Source organism: Mastomys coucha, unplaced genomic scaffold, assembly GCF_008632895.1.
Source record: "Mastomys coucha isolate ucsf_1 unplaced genomic scaffold, UCSF_Mcou_1 pScaffold15, whole genome shotgun sequence".
Lineage (NCBI taxonomy): Eukaryota > Metazoa > Chordata > Mammalia > Rodentia > Muridae > Mastomys > Mastomys coucha.
This window is the reverse complement of record NW_022196897.1, coordinates 153,116,656-153,138,793: the sequence shown is the minus strand read 5'-3', so window position 1 is coordinate 153,138,793 and position 22,138 is coordinate 153,116,656. Positions and strand designations below refer to the sequence as shown.

At 49.2% G+C, this 22,138-nt stretch overlaps 2 long non-coding RNA genes across 4 annotated transcripts; one reads left to right on the top strand and one right to left on the bottom strand.

Moving 5' to 3' along the window:
* Positions 1-6: 6 nt before the first annotated feature.
* LOC116091416 lies at positions 7-7,443 on the top strand. 2 transcript variants are annotated; one of them, XR_004119026.1, is made up of 3 exons: positions 7-2,320; positions 2,635-2,720; positions 3,483-7,443. It is a non-coding gene; the product is annotated as an uncharacterized LOC116091416 (long non-coding RNA). The 2 variants fall into 2 exon arrangements; XR_004119025.1 differs by having other exon boundaries at positions 2,635-7,443.
* A 2,240-nt stretch (positions 7,444-9,683) lies between these two features.
* On the bottom strand, positions 9,684-17,036 carry LOC116091418. Of its 2 annotated transcripts, XR_004119028.1 has the most exons (4): positions 16,945-17,036; positions 15,565-15,718; positions 14,422-14,521; positions 9,684-10,026 (listed from the first exon to the last, which is right to left on the bottom strand). It is a non-coding gene; the product is annotated as an uncharacterized LOC116091418 (long non-coding RNA). The 2 variants fall into 2 exon arrangements; XR_004119027.1 differs by lacking the exon at positions 16,945-17,036 and having other exon boundaries at positions 15,565-16,162.
* Positions 17,037-22,138: the final 5,102 nt, after the last annotated feature.

The window sequence follows — 22,138 nt, the reverse complement described above, 5'->3', positions numbered from 1 at the left end:
AGCTAAAAAAAAAAATAAGTTAATAAAAAAAAAGCACTTTATGTTTTTCTAATCTAGGTTCTACCAGGGACAGTGTCAAGATTTCGCACTTTAAAACAAGCACTATTTCCAGTGGGCCGCATGCTGGCCCTGCACTTGGGGTACTACTTGTGCCCATTTCTGGCCACAGTGGGTCTACTGTTACCACATCAGAGTCCGGGGCTTTTCTGTGACCCCTCAGGATCACCCCTCATCCCTCATGGGACAGGAGAGGTCCTCAGCTCTCGGGAGCAGGGCTCTCTTAAAGTCCTGCATACAAGAGACTCACACACGTCTCAGAAGGGCGCAGCAAGAGTTGAGTGAAGCAAGAGTTGGGGGTCGGGTGTTGTACCGCTCTTTCTTGTCACCCAGCCATTGTGTGTTCCATGTTACTGTCTGTCCCGAAAGCCCGACGCTCCTCCCTGCGGCCATCGAGGCAGACAGCACAGCCAAAAGCAATAAGTACCCATGTGTATCCCTCGAGGTTCCTGTGTACTTCCTGGTGTCAGTCTTCCTGTCCAAACGTTGACCTGGCGTTGCCCCGCCTGCTTGGGACCCAGTGAGTGGCACAGTATTGCTGGCCCTTCCTCAGTGACACCAGTCTGCGTAATGCTCTAGTTACGGCGGTGTTGGTCAGCCTGTCTGTGGTATAATAGGGCAATGTGGTTTTCTTACTATAGCGTGAGTGGGTAATGTCCCAAATGCTGTAGTGTCCTCCTCCCTGTCCTAAGAACAGTGACGGGCATGTCTTCCTGATGAAGCAAAGACAATAATTGGTCACCTGTCCTCAGTATCGTGTGTGGCTGGTCAGCCCGGTAGTTCGATGGCACGATCCACCCGTCAGCACACTAGTAAATCACGATGTTCTGCCTCCTCTTGTTTCCATGGCTGAGGTCAGGCCACCTGTCCCAGGTAGGATGCTAAAGGCTCATCCCACCACCCTTAAACAAAGTGTTCAATGACACTTCTCAGCATCTCCAAAGACCTGGGTCCTCCTCCCTCCAGAGGGCACAGCTTGGTATTTTGCTATGTTCATGAAGAAAATGAGAAGTTGATTATGCCTCATCCATCCGTCCTCAGAGCTTTCTCAAAACAGAAGCAAAGGGGCTGAGACAGTGCCGGGTCACGTGCACCAGCGGCATCCTGGAGGCAGGAAGCAGGGGGCGGAGCTCCACGGCCCCCTGCTGAGCTCAGCCTGGTGCTGGGGGCCTGTTGCGGTGACCGGTGGCGGTGGGACCTTTCTGCTGACCATCTTCCACGTCTGTCTTTTTGTGTTGCTCATCAGTCACCCATCAGCACAAATGTGAAAATTCAGGGAAACAAACAAATGCTTTTTGATAAAAAGTAAATAGTTGTGATTTCCGATTCAGATATTTTTAGAGCTATCTGTAAAAAAAACTCCTACTGATGATATAGTCTATTTTACATATCAGGAAGTAAACGCGTCTTTAACATAGCCATATATAGCCAGAAGGAAGTTACCGCCCCCCTTCTTTAAACCAAGGCATTTCATTGGTTAGTTAAGCCGATGGCGGGTGTACAGCGTAGAAATGATTGCTTTCTTTTTTAAGAACCACTTGGTGCGACTTTTCTTGTAACCAAAGGCCCCTTCTGCCTTGTGTACAACCTAGCTGTCCCTCCCTCTTGTGTTTTGTCTGACCTTAAAGTAGCATTATACAGAGAAAATGATAAATTCAGAAAACCCTTCCTAGCTACACAGGCAGAGTCTGACAGAATTCCTATAGAGACAACCATCAAAACAGTGTAAACGATGCGTAAGAGTTTTCTGTTTTGGTTTTTGTTGGCTCCCCCCCCTTCACTTATATTTGTGTGTACTGTGGGAATATAGCTTCACACACACACACACACACACACACACACACACACACACACACACACGTTAACTCAAGTTAGAATATAAATTTTCCTATCAGCCCTCCACCTGCTAAAAAAGGAACACAGAGCCTCACGCCGCCTCATGTACCTACCTGACCCAGGTACCTGTGTTTACACGCACTGGGAAGTCTTGGGTGGCCAAGATGAAGCTGAATCCGACAGATGGGTCTCAGCAGTGAAAAGAAGAGCCAGGGTGTGGACGCAGACGCCACTTGAACTTGGTGGTCCGCCTGGCCTGACCCAAGCAGAGTAAAAGGAAGTGAGGTACCCAAATAGCACCAGGGACTGGAGGTGGAGATCTCATCAGGACTGCTCAGAAGCCAGCTGAACCTGAGTACCAGAGCCCAACACATCGTCAGATCGCTGTGCGCGCCCATCACCCTGGGAAAGCCTTACGGTGGACAAGGTGAGAACAAGCCAGTTCTTTTGCCTTTTCATTTTTGGATGTCTCCAAAGCAGCAGGTCTGGGGCGACATCTCTCTCTAGGGTGACATCTCTCTCTGGGGCTACATCTCTCTCTAGGATTCCACCTTAAGCACATTTAGATGAGAGAGAGAGAGAGAGAGAGAGGAGAGAATATTTGTCATCAAGGAGAGAGGAAACGCCAAAGGCATGAAGAAGCCACCCTTCACCCGCTCCACTCACTCTGACATTTGCTGGGAATCCGAGCTTTTTCCATACTGAGTCTCACCTTCTCTCCATCTCCTCTGTGTTCCGTAGCTGCAGCCTTGTCTCTCCCTTCTCCTGAGAAGATCCACATCTCTAAGGAGGAAACAGGACACAACAGCATTCTCTTCTGTACAACTGTAATGTATTGTCAATATTTATAATTATGTATTTGTCTGACTCTGGTCATGGCTGGAATGTCTAGTCCATAAACAAGGAGATATTTAAAATTCATCACAGACTAGGGTCCCTAAAGCCAGGTCTCTCTATATAGATAGATAGGTATAGATATATAAATAGATCGCTTTTCCTTATTTCTCTGCCAACTTTGTCTCAAGTAAAATAAACACAAGCTGCACTGAATCCAAGGAGGGAAGGATACACGGAAAAGCTTCTAGAACATGCTCCTTTGGAGACAGGCTTTGTGTACGTGTATCTGAGAGGTTGGCGGAGGAAGATGGGGGCTCCAAGGTCCCCAACAGGACAACAGAACTCTCTAGCCTCCGGTGTTTCCTAACCTATTACTGTTTATATGACAGCCCCCGAATGCTCTCATGCCAGGGCCACCCAAACCAGCCCAGGCCACACCTGGGGAGAAGACTTACCTCCGCATTTTTTTGTTACCATTTTCCTGGCTCTAGAAGCATCTATATCCTAGGACGTCCACACATCTCTCAGAGTAGTCTATTTTTTTGTTCAGATAAAATATATACATATATGTATTTTTAGTATATTTATAATAGGGCAATTGAGTCTAATTTTCTGTAACAGAGGGATATCTTGGGGATTTTATTGTTGTTCATTTGCATAGCTGGTCTTTTCTGCTCTCTGTCATTCCTTCCCACTGTCCCTTGGGCTGATTTGTTTTTTGTTTTGTTTTGTTTTGTTTTGTTGGATTCCAGTTGTCTGAAGATGGGAAAAGACTGGGATTTGATATCCTGGAAGATGGAGTTCCTGGCAATGGGTGGGTGATGGGGGACTGGCAGAGCAGCTCTGTGTCTTTCCTCATTGGGTCTATGTTCCCTGGCTGTCACTCTTAAGAATCCAGGCGTGCAGGAGCAAGCCAGGTGAAGACAGGCGTAGCTGGGAGCTGGGCTGCTGGGAGCTCGGGTGGCAGATGCTTCCCTCCCCAGAGCCTAAAGGACTGAGCTCTCTGGTTCCCAGAAATATTAGAATCAAGACCCTCCTGCGCGCAAACCTGTCTCTGAGCTCAGGAAGTCCCTCCTGGTCAGATTGTCCTCAAGTCCAGCATCCTGCTTCCCAGGGCCACCAACCGGATCCAAGGACCAGGATGTGTGCAGGTTCCAGCAAACTTCAGAAGGATGTGCTGTGTCTCCGTTCCATTTCTCACAGTCTTACCAAACACCCGTGGCCGGACAGCCTTGTAGCCAAACGTAGAGGTGTGACAGCCAAAGCTGTGATCTCCCTACCCAGACCCTCTCAGCCGCACCAATGCACTTGAGGCAAGGGTGGCAGAATTTTTCCAGCTTCTACTTTTCCGAGTCTCCAGTCCCTGGTCAGACCTGAGCATCCATCAGAAACAATTTTGAGCCTAGGGACAGACAGGTGATGGACAGACCCCACCTGGAGTGAAGGGGTCTGCCCACCGTCAGCTTACGCAGGACAAGAAAAGCCAATCAGATTGCCTCCCATGCTCAACCCGTCACCTACCTGCCTCAGCTCTGGATTCTGAGCTCTCCCGGCAGCAGAGATTTGAGTCAAGCCAGAATAGCCCTATCTCAGACAGTGATGGTATGCCCACTGAGAGAACCCCAAGAGGATGCTACTGAAATGCAAATTTAGTATTCTGGTGGTTGGATTTCCTTCCCCTTGGTTTTGTTTTGTTCTGTGGGATTGGAACCTAACCAGGGCCTTGGTTGTGTCAGACAAGTGCTCGACCCTGAGCTACATCTGCAGCCCCTGAATGTATTAATTTGGACTGTGATTCTAATCTGTTTCTCCTGTCTCTAAAATTCCTGGGGATCTGGTTTGTTCCAGAGCCAAATAAAACAGACAAGATTTTGTGTGTGTGTGTGTGTGTGTGTGTGTGTGTGTCTGTGTATGTATGTGATTGTGTGTGGTGTGCATGCACATGCAAACATGCATGTGCATGTGTGTTTGTATGCATATGTGTGTGCAACTTTTGCATAAGAACAAAATTAAAAATTGCTGTCATGTTGTTTCTGAGGCTCCCTGCCCAGCTAAGTAAGCACTGGCTATCTTCCCAAGGAGGCGGGGGGACCCTCTGATCTCTCCTTGCCCTAGAATCTCTCTCAAAATTTCCAGATGGTGACTTGAACCTAATTTGGAAGGGGCTGTTGGTTGTTTGAGCCATCCTCTCCACGTCTAGCCCTACCTCTGTCCTTCTCAGCCAAGGTCCTGAAGAAATCTAAAAGCCAGCAGGAGAGCATGGGCAGGAAGTTGGCCCAAAGAAGTAGCCACTCAACGTGAGTTGTCCATTTCAGCTCAAAGCAGTGAAGCCCTTTCTCAGCAGGGTAGGTTATCTGCTCATAGAACACCGTGCATGGTGGGTAAGAGGATCTGGACTACCCAGTGTATCGCAGGTATTCCCAGGGAGGCTGAGTAATGCACACACAGCCTTGGCATTACTGGAAACTCAAAGCAATTCTTTCTTTGTGTGTGTGTGTGTGTGTGTGTGTGTGTGTGTGTGTGTGTGTGTTCACAGCCTTCATGCACATGTGGGTATCTGCATAGGTGTCTTGAACGTTCTGGGTCCAGGTTCAAGCCTCATAGACAAGGATTTGGAGCAGAGCCACTGGGACCTCAGGTTATAGGAAGGGGCCACCGCAGGAGGCACCAAAGCAGGAGGGCCGCAGCAGAGGACTCAACATCCTAGGCCTGCTCTTGCTATTTTTCTGACCCTGCCAAGCATTTATCCAACCCATTCCCAACGGCCTAACAAGGACCATTTAGGGAAGAGATGCACGCTGCCCTTTCCCCCCGGCCAGTAAAGGGCCAACCCGCAGGCTCACCTGTGGTTATCCACCGCATGGTGCTTCAGCCCCTTCCCTATACTCTGTGCCCTCCAAGAGACTCAGTGATCACCCCACAAGCCAGCCACCCACTGCCCAACCAATTCCAAATGGCGCCATTCCAAAAGGGCTTTTTCCCCCTTGTTAAATAAAGGTAAACCTAGTCAAGGTCTTCAAAGGTCTCTGCCCAAGAAATAAATCTAGGAAAATAAAATCAGCAGAGGTAATGATAATCCAGCTTTATGGGGAAACCAAGGCTCCCGCTGCTTCCAAGAGGAAAGCCTGCTCTCCCACATCCGTCCCCAAAGGGAATGCTCTCTTTCTCCACCTAGCACAGAGCTGCTGGTGAGCTCTCCCTCACTGGATGTAGGGCGCGTGGAGGAGGTAGTGTGTGAACTCCAGGGTGAGCCCAAACCGAGGTGGTTCTGAAAGGCAAAGTAGCCCAGTAAGCCAGGGTTTTCTGAGCCACTATCTTCTAAAACTAAATTAAATAGGAACTGGTTTACAAAATCTCAGCCCACGGGGGTGTTTTCCATGATGCTCGGCTGCAGTTACAGAGCAGCTGAGGGAAATGTGGGGTCGCCCCATTCTATCCCACTTAGATATGCGAAACTTGGTTTGGATAGACAGGGATGCACCACAGAAGAGAGCCCCGAGGGCCTCACTCAACAGCACAGCTCCTAGCCTCCAGACTTCCCCAAGGTTTGAAATGCCTGAGACCATCGGGCATCCAAGAGCCAGGTGTGGCTGCAGGAAGTGCAGGGCAGCAGTCCTCTTTCTCTCTGGACCCATTTGGCTTGAGTCCAAGCTAAAGGGCAAGGAGTCCCCTTTTTCTACACCAGGAACTCGTGACCCTCTGCCAGTGTGCTGATGACACACAGCAGTCATCCAGCCTGTCTTTTGGGGTGTGTGCGTGTGAGGATGGAAAGTGCTTAGGTGGACAGGTGAAGAGGGCAGTGCTGGGTTCTCACCTGGCTGGGCATATGGCTAGTTGGTAAGGAAAGTGTGGAAGTCCCCCTTTCTCTGAACTGTCCCCACGAATGCCATCTCTTCTATGACCATATTTGGAGTCACAGGAATGCCCACATTTGATGCTGGCAGCCTCAAGCTGATAGGGGTCCTGATCTACTCAAAGCCCCCACCCTGAGGCTGGCCAGCACTGCCTGTCTTCCTTCTTGTTCTACTCCAGTTCACAGGGAGTAACATGGAGACCACAATGGCTATCCAGTAGTCCAAGCTAAGGGCCCAGGTTGGAGGTGGGGTGGAGTATATGGGACTTGACTAGGGTAGGAACATGGGAGCCAGTGCCTACCACTGGCTCTCATTACCTGAGCTATAAGAACCAATGGTCCCTCCTTTTATCTGAACCTGGAAGGCCCCCTCACAATAATGACAAGCGCCCCAATCCCATCAGCCCAGACTCTCTGTCCCTCCCAGGACCCCACAGCGTAAGGCTGGGGTTCTTCTGCCAGCAAAGCCATTCTGATTGCTTCACCTTTCAAGGAGGCCAAGCCAACCATATTAGCCATACTCCACCAGGGTCCTCAGCCATTCTTCTGTGGGTTGTGTTCATGGGTCCTGTTCAACCTTCATCAGTAGAAGGCTCTAGCCCTTCCTGTCCACGTGACAATGCACACCGGTGTGCATGTGCTCATACGTGCACATGAGTGCACACACAAGGAAACCAACAAAACCCCAGTGTCTTCTTCTGCATGTGGTGAGATGGACTTGTGACCCTTGTGTGACCTCCGGCTGCTGTCCTGTCTTGTAAAAAAAAAAAAAAAAACACAATTCACTTGTTTAAGAATTTTCAAGCAAATGGTCCCTTAATGAAGTCTGCAGCGTTCAAATAAAAGATCCGGAGAAAACAGGTCTGTGGTGTTTGGCTTCTTTCCGGAAGAGGGAGGATCTGCAGGGAAGGCTGGGTGTGCTGGGGCATCTGCAGGGAAGGCTGGGTGTGCTGGGGCATCTGCAGGGAAGGCTGGGTGTGCTGGGGCATCTGCAGGGAAGGCTGGGTGTGCTGAGGCACCTGGAGGGAAGGCTGAATCTGAGAGTCTGGGGGCCTGGAAGGTCCATCAGTGGGTGCATGAAAAAGGCAGCTGGCTTTTCATCCCCAACACACAAGCCTGTGTCTGTGAACCACAACCCAGTGCCGGTCTGTGGCTCTCATGGCCACTCTGCCCGGGTTCCCCTTTCCCAGCAGAATGTTTCAAAGAGGGGGCATCATGGTGCATCCCAGCACTCCTGGGAGTGGAGGCAGGAGCAGCAGCTCCAGGCAATTCCAGTCTCCCAAAGCCCAAAACCAAGTAACCGGCTCTTCAAATAAGGAAGTAGATTAGATACAGGGCAGAAAGGTGACAGACAGAAGCAACCTGGATTCCAGCAGTAAAGGAAGGGGTGGGGGTGGACCGCTGCAAGACACGCCCACCATGTTATCATCTGCGGCTGGGTCTTATCTCCTAGGGACAAGGACAGCAATGCCATATCTTATAAGGACCAGAAATCTAGAGCTGGCAAAATGGCTCAGCAAGTATAGATGCTTGCTGCCAAGCCTGAGTTTGACCACTAGGACCCACATGGTAGGAGAGATACAACTCCACAAGGTGTTCTCCGACCTCTACAGGCATACGTACCATGGCCTTTCTCTCTCTCTCTCTCTCTCTCTCTCTCTCTCTCTCTCTCTCTCTCTCTCTCTCTCACACACACACACACACACACACACACACACACACACACACAAAACACACATACACACAAATAAGTGTAAATAATAAAGTTGAAAAAGAATCAGAAATCTATATTTTACAAGAGATCTGCCAGTTTCTAAGTGTTAGTGATGGCCTTTACATGTAATGGCCAATGGGGGTATGTGTACAGGCCAGCCACACCACTAGCTGGCCACAGCCATAGCCACAGACAGCTACAGGCTAGCCACAGCCACAAGCCAGTCATATCTGTAGGCTGACCACAGCCACAGGCTAGTCACAACTACAGGCTAGTCACAACCACAAGCTTACCACAGCCACAGGCCAGCCACAGCTACAGGCTGACCACAGCCACAGGCCAGCCACGGCTATAGACTGACCAGAACTATGGACCAGAACTAGCCTCCAGCATTGGGCTCTCTGCCCTGAGTGCCAAGGTCAAGAATATCCTTTTGTCTCCAAGTACTGTGAACTGGGTTACCCAGCACCTAACACCTTGAAGTACCTTTTCCTCTCTGGTTTTTATGATACTGAAGGTCAGGAGCAAGCTTTACCTGGGTGACTCTGATGTCGCAATCCATCAACTGCCGTCACCCGCTCCACTGGGACTCAGCCATAGGCTGCTCAGAAGCCTCCGCTCCTAGCCAGCAATGTGGCTCCAGGGCTTGCCTAGCATATAGGTTCTATCCCGAGCATTGCCTAGACCAGGCATGATGCTACACACTGTACTCCCAAGCATTCAGAGGGGGAGGCCAGAGGTCAAGGGTTAAGGTCATCCAAGCCCCCCCCAACTCCCCCAACCTTGGGCTGAATTTCACAGGCCAGGCCATTTTCCATTTGGTTTTAAAAAGTGGATAGCAAGGGGGTGCTGGCACACACCTTTAATCCCAGTGTGTGACTTGGGAGGCAGAAGCAGGCAGATCTATGAGAGTTCAAGGTCAGCCTGGTCTACAGAGAAAGATCCAGGACAGTCACAGAGAAACCCTGTCTCAAAAAAAGGGGGGTGGGAGGGCTGGAGAGATGACTCAGGGGTTAAGAGCACTGACTGCTCTTCCAGAGGTCCCAAGTTCAATTCCCAGCAACCACATGGTGGCTCACAACCATCTGTAATGGGATCTGATGCCCTCTTCTGGTGTGTCTGAAGAGAGTGGCAGTGTACTCATATATATATAATAAACAAACAAATCTTTAAAACAAAAAGAGGAAGGAAGAAAGAGAGAGAGAGATAGAAAGAAAGAAAGAAAGAAAGAAAGGAAGGAAGGAAGGAAGGAAGGAAGGAAGGTGTATAAGCCTAGATGTTTCTTTTTCTTTTCTTTTCTTTTCTTTTTTTTTAAATACATGGCCTTTATTTCTTCCAGATCAAAGATTGGGGTATAATCATATAAAGATGAAAAATCAAGTTTTGCAACCTAAAAATATTTACTTCTTAAAACTATATTAATACATTAGTAAACTATACAAAAAATGAGACAAACATGTACATTTATAGAACTGCATATCAGTCAGGCCAGATCCTGCAGAAGGCATTCCCAGCAGGACCTCATTCATCTATGAGGACACAGAGCAATCCTTGTTTAGGCATACACCATCTTCTCCTGCATCTTCACTCTCGATGGCTTCCTTCTATGAGTGTGCGAATCTAGTTGTTTGCTTCTCAGAGCAGACATTTACCTTTTTCATCCACCATCCACCAGGAGGAGGGCTGGGCCATGGACAACTGATTCCACCCATTCTTCATGGAGGGTTTCCTGGTGACAAAAGAAACCCAAACCCATAAAGTCTGCTATTCCCCAGAAGAGATCTGTCATAAAAGACAGTCTCCATGGGGACTGATTCCGGCTGTCCAACACTTGACCATTCAAGATGTAAACCATCTTCCCTCTGGTTGCCTGCTTCCTAGCGACTGAGGAGCCAAAGGATGTTTCAAACCCTCAACATAAAAGCCATCTTTAGAAATAGACTTGACTGCCTTCATGCAGATCTTGCATTGCAGCCTCAGTCTTCCTCTTGGCTAGAGCCATTCTGACAGCCGTGGGGTGCTTAGCAACTCCTGGATGTCGAGAGCACCCTCACGCAGTTACATCTCCAGCTGTCCTATGGATTCAATGAGGTCGGGGTGAGGGGCAAAATTATCACCAGTCGAGGTCCACTAGAAATCTCCCTCCCACCTCTGGGCCCTAGTCCATTCTAGAGGTGATCCTGGCCCACAGCTTACATTGCATCCACCTTTCTTGGGGTCTTGGCACACGAGAGTGCACATGCACACACACACACACACACACACACACACACACACCGTGTAGAGTGTTTTGTTTTGCATTCCTGTGTTTCACCTCAGAGTTGCCCATGATTAGCCCATGCTGCCTCACACTCTCATTGGGTGCATCCTGACCCATATCCCAATAGAAAATGCATGAGTTCCTCAGGAAGTCTTCCTTGTAGTGTCCTGTCTGTGACAAAGGCTAGTCTCTTATCGCTAGACACTCTAGTTATGTCCATCTTTCCCCTCCAACAGGCAAAGCTGAAGTAAACCGCCTTTAGGCACTTCCTCTGGGCTCCACAGAGCTGGGATCTGCCTTTCCATTCCAGTGCCATCTCCCAATCCACCAGCACCCATCCTTGGATGACTGAGCCCCCAGCCGGGCTCCTCGGTCCTGCCCTTCATCTCTTCCAGGCTCCTCTTATTTTATTTATTTATTTGTTTGTTCTTTTTTGTTTGTTCGTTTGTTTTGTTTTTTGTTTTTGAGACAGGGTTTCTCTGTGTAGCCCTGGCTGTCCTGGAACTCACTCTGTAGACCAACCAGGCTGGCCTCGAACTCAGAAATCTGCCTGCCTTTGCCTCCCAAGTGCTGGGACTAAAGGCATGCACCACCACCATCTGGCCTTTTTTTTTTTCTTAAGATTTATTTATTTATTATATGTAAGTACACTGTAGCTGTCTTCAGATACCTTTTTTCTCTCTTTGACCTGCTTGCTCTGGCCCAAAGATTTATTTATTCATTATGTAAGTACACTGTAGCTGTCTTCAGACACCCCAGAAGAGGGCATCAGATCTCATTACAGATGGTTGTGAGCCACCATGTGGTTGCTGGGATTTGAACTCAGGACCTTCGGAAGAGCAGTCAGTGCTCTTAATGGCTGAGCCATGTCTCCAGCCCATTCCAGTCTCCTCTTAACACTTAAATGTCATGTCTTAAATTCACTGTTAACCATCACACCATCCCTTCAGTCCCTGCCTGGTCCTTTTAAAGAATAATGCACAGTAGACTAGAAAGACTAGAAGAGAAGAATAGAGAATAGAGTCAAAGTGAACACACCTTACTCAGAATTGAGTGAGGGAAGTGAGACTTATGAAATCCTCACTGATGTGCTCACACATGGTATATGTTACAATTGTGGTGGGAACTATCCCTCTTCCTACAAGAGGGATAAGGTTAAAAATATCTGTGAAACATCACCCACCCCCCCACACACACACACTAATGGTGGCACACACCTTTAGTCCCAGCACTTGTGAGGCAGAGGCAGATGTATCTCTGAGTTGGAGCCCTGCCTAGTCTACAGAGTGAGTTCCAGGACAACCAGGGCTACACAGAGAAACCCTGTCTACAAACAAAACATATGGAATGACAACAACAGCATAGGGACAAAAGGACAAAAGGAGCCTGGAAGAGATGAAGGGCAGGACCGAGGAGCCCGGCTGGGGGCTCAGTCATCAAAGGATGGGTGCTGATGGCACCGGAGTGGAAAGGCAGATCCCTGACCAAACCACAGACAACTGGAAGTACGTTTGTCCCTCTGAGCCCTCACCAGGCTTGGTCTGGCCCCTGGCCCCTCTCCTGCTGTGCCCAAGCACACACTTAAGACCCACTCAAAAAAGGCTATGTTGCTGTGATTGCCTATCCCCACTGCTCAGCACATGGGTGTGCCCATGCCCATGGCCCGAGCTTAGGGCCTGTCTGGAGACCTGATGCTCTTGCCAGCCACATGGTCTTCAGCAGCTATCCGGAGAGCTGTGTGTGCAGAGCCAGCTTGCTGGAGTTGCCTGGGGCTGATTAAAAGCCCCCAATGAAAGACATGGAGCCAAGCTTGGGTAGCAGGCATATGCTCTCTCCTGCACTCTCTCTATGTGGGCACCTGCTCTCTCTCTCTCTCTCTCTCTCTCTCTCTCTCTCTCTCTCTATCTCTCTATCTCTCTATCTCTATCTCTCTCTCTCTCTCTCTCTCTGTGTGTGTGTGTGTGTGTGTGCACCTGCACTCCATACACCTGTTCTCTCTCTCTCTACACCTGTACTCTCTCTGTGTACCTCTGTACTCTCTGTGTCACCTGCACTCTGTGTGTGCACCTGCATTCTCGGTGTGTGTGCACCTGCTCTCTCTGTGTGTGCCCCTGCTCTCTCTGTGTGCACCTGCTCTCTCTCTCTGTGCACCTGCTCTCTCTGTGTGTGCACCTGCACTCTCTCTGTGTGCACCTGCTCTCTCTGTGTGCACCTGCTCTCTCTCTGTGCACCTGCTATCTCTCTGTGCACCTTCACTCTCTCTGTGTGCACCTGCTCTGTGTGTACCTGCTCTCTCTGTGTGCACCTGCTCTCTCTGTGTGTGCACCTGCACTCTCTCTGTGTGCACCTGCTCTCTCTCTGTGCACCTGCACTCTTTCTGTGTGCACCTGCTCTTTGTGCACCTGCACTCTCTCTGTGTGCACCTGCATGCCATTCTCTCATTCTAGATCCAAGACTGTCTCCTCTTGCCCAACATGAGAGACTTTGGTTGTGTAAATGAGGGGTAAAGGAACAAATGATCCCATTGTCAGACACTTGGGCAATGAGTTCTGTGCCAGGCAGCAAGGGGCTATGGAAATGGGAGCAGTGGGTTTTGGGGATATTCAGTTCAGCACTTTGGTTTAAGATCGCTGGGGTTTTGAAGCCGCTGAGTTCAAGTTCTATCAATACCGAATCTTTGCTGTGTGACCCCGAGCTGTAATTTTGTCTGTCTGAACCTCTTTGGATTCCTAGTCTAAAACGAAGAAATGACAGTTGGTATGTGGAGTGCTGCTGGGAGCTTCAGTTTAAGGCTTTTTTTCAGTTCAGTTTATCCCAAGAACAGGCATATAATAGGTGCTCAATTATGACAGGCCTTATTGCATTATCTTTGGATATTTTTGTTTTCTGTTACTGCTGCTGCTACTGCTGCTGCTGGTGGTGGTGCTGCTGCTGCTGCTGGTGGTGGTGGTGTGTGCAGTGTCCACAAGAGAACAGAGAGGGCATTGGATTAGGATCCTCTGGAGCTGGAGTTACAGATGATTGTGAGCCCCTTCATGTGGGTGCTGGGAGCCAAATTCCAGTAATTTTGGAAGACCAGTAGACAAACTTAACTACTGAACTGTCTCTCCAGCCTCTACCATTTATGTGATCTTGTTGGTTTTATTTGTTTGCTTCTGAGACATGGTTTCTATGTAACCCTGGCTGTTCTAGAATTCACTATGTAGAACCAGGGTAGCCTTGAACTCCTGCCTCTGAGCACTGAGACTAATGTGTGAGCCACTATGCCTGGCTTGTTTTGTTTTGTTTTGTTTTGTTTTTTTGAGACAGGGTTTCACCATGTTGCTCTGGCTGGCTTCAAACTCAAAATACTGCCTCAGCCTCAAAAATCTAGCTGGGCATTAGTGGCTAATCCTAGCACTCAAGACGCAGAGGCAGACAGGGCCAGCCTGGTCTATAGAGCAAATTCCAGAACATCCAAGACTACACAGAGGAACTCTGTCTTGAGAAACAAAACAGAACCCTAGCTCTGAGCTACCACATCCTCCCTGCTTGCGGCTCTCCTCCGTTACCCCGACTGGAGCCTGGGCTGTAGAATTGTTCCTCAGTGAGGCCATGACCCAGGCTAAGCACTCCACAGTGTCAGCAGTCCCAGGAAACACACAACTGTTCTAGTGAGTATTTATTAAGCACCTACTGCATGCTAGGCACTACTGCAAGTGCGCCATGCACATGCACTAATTCACGCACAGCAACAGCCCATAAGATATCACAGAGAGATTCGCCATAATGACTAAACCAACTCTTTCCTTCACCTTCATCACCGTAAAACAAATTACTCTGTCCCTCAGGGCCTTGAACAGTCGTAAACGTTTACTATCTCACCGTTTCTGGGGCTCAGCAATCTGGGAATGTCTTCACCAGTCGATTTGCAAAGGGTCTTCTTACTGATGTGCAGCCAAAGGAGTGGCCAGGCCTGGAGTCACTGGAGGGTGGGAGAGTAGAAGTATTCCTAAGATGATCCACAGTCTTACAAGGGGTGGCTGTCTGTGAGGATCTGGGAACCAGAGACCTCAGAACCTCGTCTAATTCTCTGTCCATAGTGTCCCTGTAACTGATGTTCCCAAGTTAACAAACCAAGGACAGAAACCTGGGCTCTTTCTCCAACTCTTTTGTTCTGGAGAGATACGTGTAGCATCCATAACCACCTCTTCCTCCTCTCCCTCCCCTTCTTCCTCTTCCTCCTCCTTTTCCTCATCTTCTTCCTCTTCTTCCTCCTCCTCTTTTTTGCCTTTTTAAAATTTATTTGTTTTATTACTTTGTGGGTATGGATATTTTGCCTTCACATATGCATCTGGTGCCCCTGGGAAACCAGAAGAAAGAATGGGATCCCTAGAACTGGAGTGAACAGGCACATGAGATCTGAAACTCCAACCCAAGTCCTCTGGGAGAACATCAAATGCTCTTAACTAGTGAGCCATCTCTCCTGCCCATTCTTCTTTATTTTTTTTTAAAAAGATATGGTCTCATGTAGCCCAAAACTACCTCAAACTTGCTATATTGCTGAGGATGACTTCGAACTTCTGATCCTTCTGTCTCCACCTCCTGAGTGCTGGAATGGCAGGCATTGGCCACAAGCCTGGCTCCGGCCTGACCAGGTGGCCATCCCTCGGCTGGTGGTCCTGGGTAGTATAAGAAGGCAGGCTGAGCCAGCCTTGGGAAGCAAGCCAGTCAGCAGCACCCACTCCTTCAGTTGGTGCCTCCAGGTCCCCTGCCTGGCTTCCCTCAGTGATGGAGTGCAGTGCAGATCTACAGGGTGGGATCAGCCCTTCCCTCCGGAGCTGCTTTTGCTTGTAGTGTTTATCGCAGCATGGGAACCCATCTAGAACACACCGCTAAGGAGCCTCATCCTCAGGAAAGCTTTCTCATCTCTCCCTCCCTCAAAGCCTGGCTTGCTCTGGCCTCCTGCATGCAGCCTCTGACACTTCTCCAATCACAGCCCACAGCCCCCAGCCCACAGATTCTAACCTCCATCTCTTGCGTAGGCCGATTATCCCCAAGGAGGTGGTAGGAGCTGGGAAACTAGGACTCCAATCCTGGCTGCTTTATTTTCTAGCTGTGTGACCTCAAATGAATGACTTCACTTCTCTGTGCTTCACGAAATTACAGCAGGATCCAGGGTCTGAGGTTGAGTTTGAATATGTGGTATTTTATAATGGTGCACGCCTTTAATCCCAACGCTTGGGAGGCAGAGGCAGGCGATTTCTGAGTTCAAGGCCAGCCTGGTCTACAGAGTGAGTTCTGGGACAGCCAGGGCTACACAGAGAAACCCTGTCTCGAAAACAAGAAATCTGTGTCACACTCAGCTGATGTCTGCTGCCACAGCTTGTCTCTCGCTCCCTCCATGCTGGGACTCACCTTGTCTCATTCTAGCTTGTGTCCCAAGTTTCCAATACAGCGCCTCACCAAGGACAGGTACACAGAAGGCCTCAGCTGAGCTTAATGATCACTTCGTGAATATTTATGAGATGTCTTTTCTGAGCCAAGCCCACGGGAGACAAAGTATGCTTCTACGGGGTCAATACTCTCATGGAGCAAGACAGTCAATATATAAATACACAGACAAGAGAACAGGTCACCAGGCACAGTGGAGAACAGGAGATGGGTAGGGACTGGAGACTGTGGCCTTAGAGAGACAATCAAGAAAAGCTTCTTCGAGATTATAGTAGTATAACTGAGCTAGCAAGAGGGAGCTTGCCACTGGATCAGCAGGGAGAAGAGCCTAGGGCAGAGTCCAGCAAGTGCAAAGGTCCTGAGGCAGGAATGCTCTGTGAAGCAAGCCAGTGTGGCTGCAGGGATGGATGAGGGAAAGGGTAAGGGAAGAAGACGGGACAGGCCAGGGGAGCCTATCAAACTGCCTCTGACATGGTAAACTGCCTATAGCTCTCTCCAGCGACGGCTGGAATCTAGGCCACACGAGGCGTCCCGCATCCCGAGTCTTAGACTCAAGTCAGAGGCAGCTGCTCCCCTGGCAGCGCATGAGTATCGCCTGCGTGGCTCGGAGGGCAATTGCTGCCATCCGTCCTTGTCTAGGCTCCTCGACTCAGACTCTAGGCCCGATTAATATAAATGAGGCCCTTTCCTGACTCAATTTCCGAAGGAGTCCAGACAGTCAAGATCCCAATTCCAGGAAATGTAGAATTTACATAATGAAAATTAAAAGAGAAACTTGGGAGCAACTCCTTAAGTGCTGCCTGGATCAGAGCGCCAGGGCCTGGCGTCTGGCAGAAGATGGATGAAGGGCTGCCAAGGACTGCTGGGAGCTCTAGACCCCTCCTTCCCTCAAAGGCGGAGCCATGATAACGCCTCACATTCATCTCTCACCCCCCTCCCCGTTCTGAAACCCACCTCATCACTGTCCTACCCCTTGTTTCACCCTTGTGGGCAGGCAGCACCATGTCCATCATTTATTGGTGGGGAAATTGCGGCTTGAATCGTAGAAATACTTGTTGAGGTCACACAGCAAGACCTTGGACACGTGCACCCTTGCACGCATGCGCTCACACACAGGTCATTCATTGAATAAACAGAGGTCTCCCTCAGGAGTGGTCGAAAGAAAAACGTGGGCTGGCGAGATGGCTCAGCGGGTAAAAGCACTGATTGCTCTTCCAAAGGTCCTGACTTCAAATCCCAGCAACCACAGGGTGGCTCACAACCACCCATAATGAAATCTGACGCCCTCCTCTGGTGTGTCTGAAGACAGCAACAGTGTACTTATATATAATAATAAATAAATCTTAAAAAAAAAAAAAAAAGGAAAGAAAGAAAAACGTGACATATAAAGAGGCAAGCAGGGTCCTGGCATGTGATCAGCCTGGTCTCTTTCTTTATTGCCTAGGTGGTTGGGATGGAACCCCGGGCAGGCTTCACGCATGTTGGCAAGCGCTCTACCCCCGCCCCCACCCCCAGTCACATCCCAGTTCCTGATGTTTGGGTTTGGGTTCCTGTTTCTTTTTTTTGTTTGGAGGCAGGGTCCCTCATAGCCCATTCAGATCTCAAACTCACCTTGTAGCTGGACTTGAACTTTTGATCCTCCTGCCTCAGCTTCCAAGTGCAGTAATTCCAAGTAGGAGCAACTACACCCTGCTCAAAGTCTTGTCCTTTTTTTTTTCTTCCAGTTTTCGTTCTTTTCAAGACAGGACTTCTCTGTGTAGCGCAGACTGTACTGGAACTAGTTCTGTAGACCAGGCTAGCCTCTAACTCAGAGATCCGTCTGTCTCTGCTCCCCGAGTGCTGGGATTAAAGGTATGCCCCACAATGGCCAGGCTGTCTCCTCTCAAAAAAACCAAAATGTGCTCAGATGTGTTTGGATTCTGGTCGCGTGCTTCTAGCTAAGGTGCTGGAAGCAGGCAGGCCTTCCTCCTGGGACTCAGCCTGTGTGAAGAGAGAGATGTGTCTGTCTCAGATTCATGAACAAACACACGGAAGACTCTGGGACTCCAGATCACTAACATCGATGTCAATGGTACTTTCAGAATCGTCAGTACCAGCACAAAAGCCTCCGGGGACCCAAATGCCAGCCTCAGGGGACATAGCGGTGATGTTAAGTGGGAAAGTGTGGAGCTCTGGGCTCAGTCCCCTGCATGCCTGGAATCCCAGCACCGGCAAGACAGACACAGAAAGGTCGGAAGTTCAGGACCATTCTCTGCTACATAACAAGTTGAAGGCTAGCCTAGGCTACGTAAGACTCTGTCTTTAGCAGCTTGAGAGATGGATCCGCAGTTAAGAGAGCTGGCTGCTGTTCCAGAGGCAGGATTTGAGTCCCAGCATCCACATCAAGTGGCTCACACCCACTTGTAACTCTAGTTCCAGGGCCTCAGATGTCCTCTGGCTTTTGACGTGCACCCATGTGGAGCACAGAAGCTCACAGAAGCACACACATAGACATATAAATAAAAATGAATAAATCTTTAAGGGTCCTATCTTTTAAAAATTCATTTTATATTGTTGCTTTTAATTTTATGTGCTTTTGTGCATATGGACAATGTGCATCACAATCATGCCTGTGGAGGTCAGAAGAGGGCATCAGATCCCCTGGAACTGGAGTTACAGATGGTTGTGAGCCGCCACGTTGAGTGCTGGGAATTGAATCAACCTGGGTCCTCTGGAAGAGCAGCCAGTGCTCTTAATTGCTCCAGCTCCATTGTTTCTGTTTATTGGTTGGTTTGTGATGTGGTCTCAAGTTGCCTAGGCTGGCTTCAAACTCAATAGGTACTTAAGAATGACCCTGAACTCCTAATCCCACTGCCTCTGCCATCCAAGTGCCAGTATTAGACATGACCCACCATGTCCAACAGTTTAATGATATCCATATACATTTTTGCATACCAGTCACGCCCAAAAGATCCCGAATGCACATAGGTGTGTGGTTCATAGGCATGTCGAACTGTGCTTATTCACAGATACATAAAAACCACTGTACTGTCTAGATCCAAGAAGCCCCCCTGCACCGCGAGCTCCGTGACTCCTCTAAATAACAAACATAGGCATACGTATTTTATTATTCATATATCAACCCATTACTACCATGTGCCACATGATGTCACACAGGCAGAGGTCTGGAGAGATGGCTCAGTAGTTAACAGCACACACTGATTTTGTAGAGGACCCCCACATAGGATGAGTCATAATCACCCAGAACTCCAGTTCCTGGAAGTCTAGTGCCCTCTTCTGGTTGCTGTGGGCACTGCACTTATGTGCACAAACCCACACACAGGCACACATACAGACAAAAATAAGACGAACCTTCCTTAAACTGGGTGTGGTACTGCATGTATTTAACCCCAGCACTTGAGAGGCAGAGGCAGGGAGATTTCTGAGTTCGAGGCCAGCCTGGTCTACAGAGTGAGTTCCAGGGCAGCCAGGGCTATACAGAGAAACCCTGTCTTGAAAAATAAATAAATAAATAAATAAATAAATAAATAAATAAAATAAAAAATAAAAAAAATAAAAGGGGGAAAAATGCAGCTTCAGGCTCACTGTCCTTCCTGCTACCTCTGCACTTCCTGGTCCCTGCGCCCGGAAGGCTCCTGCCCCAAATAACCTGGAACTTCCTCCTTCATGTCTGGCAAACTGGGCTCAGTGAAGCCTTCCCTCAAGCATCACCAGTGCTTCCTAAATCCTCAGCATCCATCACCACCCATGAGCACAGCTGTCTCCCGCCCCGCCCCACCCCGCCCCTGCCTGCTTTCTTCCCTGGCAGTCACTGCAGCCTGACACGATCTAATATGTACACCGCATGCTTCCTTCAATCACTTTCAACCAATGTTTCCCTACCTTGGTTCTGTCTCGCTGCTGTGCCAGCCTCTGGAACCCTGCCTGGCACACAGTAGGTATTCAGTAGATGTTTGTTGAAGGGATGAGGCTCCTAGCCTCAAGCCAGATGTAACTCCATCTTAAGAAATAAAGCTGGGGGCTGGCGAGATGGCTCAGCTGGTAAGAGCACCAACTGCTCCTCCGAAGGTCCTGAGTTCAAGTCCCAGCAACCACGTGGTGGCTCACAACCATCCATAATGAGATCTGACTCCCTCTTCTGGTGTGTCTGAAGACAGCTACAGTGTATTTATTTATAATAATAAATAAATCTTTAAAAAAAAAAAAAAAGAAGTAAAGCTGGGGGAGATGGCTCAGCTGGGAAGCACCTGCTGACAAGCATGAGGAGCTGAGTTCAAATCCCCAGCACCCACGTAAGAAAGCCAGGTATACGTTCGGTGCTGGGGAAAAAGACTAGAGGGCCCCAAGGGAGCTTAAATGCCAACCAATCAGAGAGCCCAGGCAGAGGATCTGTCTTGAAAAGTAAGGTGGAGGACTAGAGAAATGGTTCAGTAGTTTAGAGACCTGGGTTTGATTCCAAACATCCACATAGTTTGGAATGTTTCAGGATATGATGGCCTCGTCTAGTCTCTGTGGGCACCAGGCATGTGGTGCCCATATACCCATGTAGGGGGAAACACTCATACATACAAAATAAATAAATCTAATTTTATATACACACATATACACATACACCCTATGTAGCGAACAGCTAAGGAAGCAAGGAAGACACCTAAGGTAGACCTCTGACCTCCACATGCCCACATATGCATGGCCACCCTCACACAAAGAACTAAAGAGAACATGCTTGGTGGCACACACCTGTGACAGCAACGCTCCAGAGGATGAGCCAAAAGAATGGGGAGGTTGAGGCTAGCCTGAGTGCTTAGTGAATTCTGTCTCCAAAAACAAACCTAAAATGGACACAGGTGGCATACGGTAAGCTATGTTCCAGTACCATGGTCCCCAGAGGAGCCTCAGGGTGCCATTACTGCCCATCCTTGCTTTATGTGGAGGGAAATAGACACAGACATGTTAAGTCATCTGCTCAAGATGTCAGAGCACAGGAGTAGCCAAGCTGACACCAGGCATCCTGGCTCCACACAGACACACACACACACACACACACACACACACACATACAGAGACACATAGACACATACAGAGACATACAGACACATACACAGAGAGATACACAGGCACACACACACAGACACACACACATACAGAGACATACAGACACATACACAGAGAGATACACAGGCACACACAGACACACAGATATACACAACAGACACACACTCACAGACACACACAGATACACACACATACAGAGACACACAGATATACACACATACAAAGACACACAGACACACACACATACAGAGACACACATACAGAGACACACACATACAGAGACACACAGAAACACACACTCACACACACACACACACACAGTGTAGCAACACCAGGCTCTTCTAGCCCTAGAGCACTCTGTGGAATGAAAACATCTTGCCCCACAACGTGTGTCTGTGGCCCCTCCCTGCCAGCACCCCTCCCAGCTACTGTCCTCACTTCCCAGTCTGCTGCAAACGTGTGTCCTTGGTGATGCAGGAAGCTGCAGGCTGCCCAGTTGTCATGGTGATGGCCAGCAGCCCCTGTAAACAGTCTCCTTTACTGCCTGCCTGCCTGGCTCATGTTCTGACCCTATCTGGGTGGCCTGTGGGCTGGTGGCCTGCTTGTCTGTTCTGCTGCTACCTGTGGGGGTACAGGGGCATGGGAGGTGTAGACAGCCTGAGTCCCTCCCTTCCTTCCTGTCCCCTTCTTGCCTGTGACCTTCCCTTCTCCAAATGTCTACCCCTGCTTCACAGTGAGGCCATAGGAGTTAAAAGGCTTCCTTTTTCCATCCTCTCTCCCTCCCTCCTTCCTTTCCTCCTGCACCAACCCCCCACTTCAGCATGTGCCACACAATGGTCCAGATGCTGGGGCACAGCTGTGGCCAGGATAGACCACCCTCTAGAATAAGACAACAGCATCAGGGAAGAAAGGGTGCGCAGGTGAGGGCTGCTCTTCCCGGGCTCAGCAGGGAGGGCCTCCCTCAGCCGGTCAAGCTGAATGAAGCGTGAACAGAAGCAGTGTCTAGGGAGCAAGGGTGATGTGCAAAGGTCCTGAGGCAGCCATAACCATGCCCAGACAGAAGGGCTGTCTTCAGAACGATGCCTCTTACTCT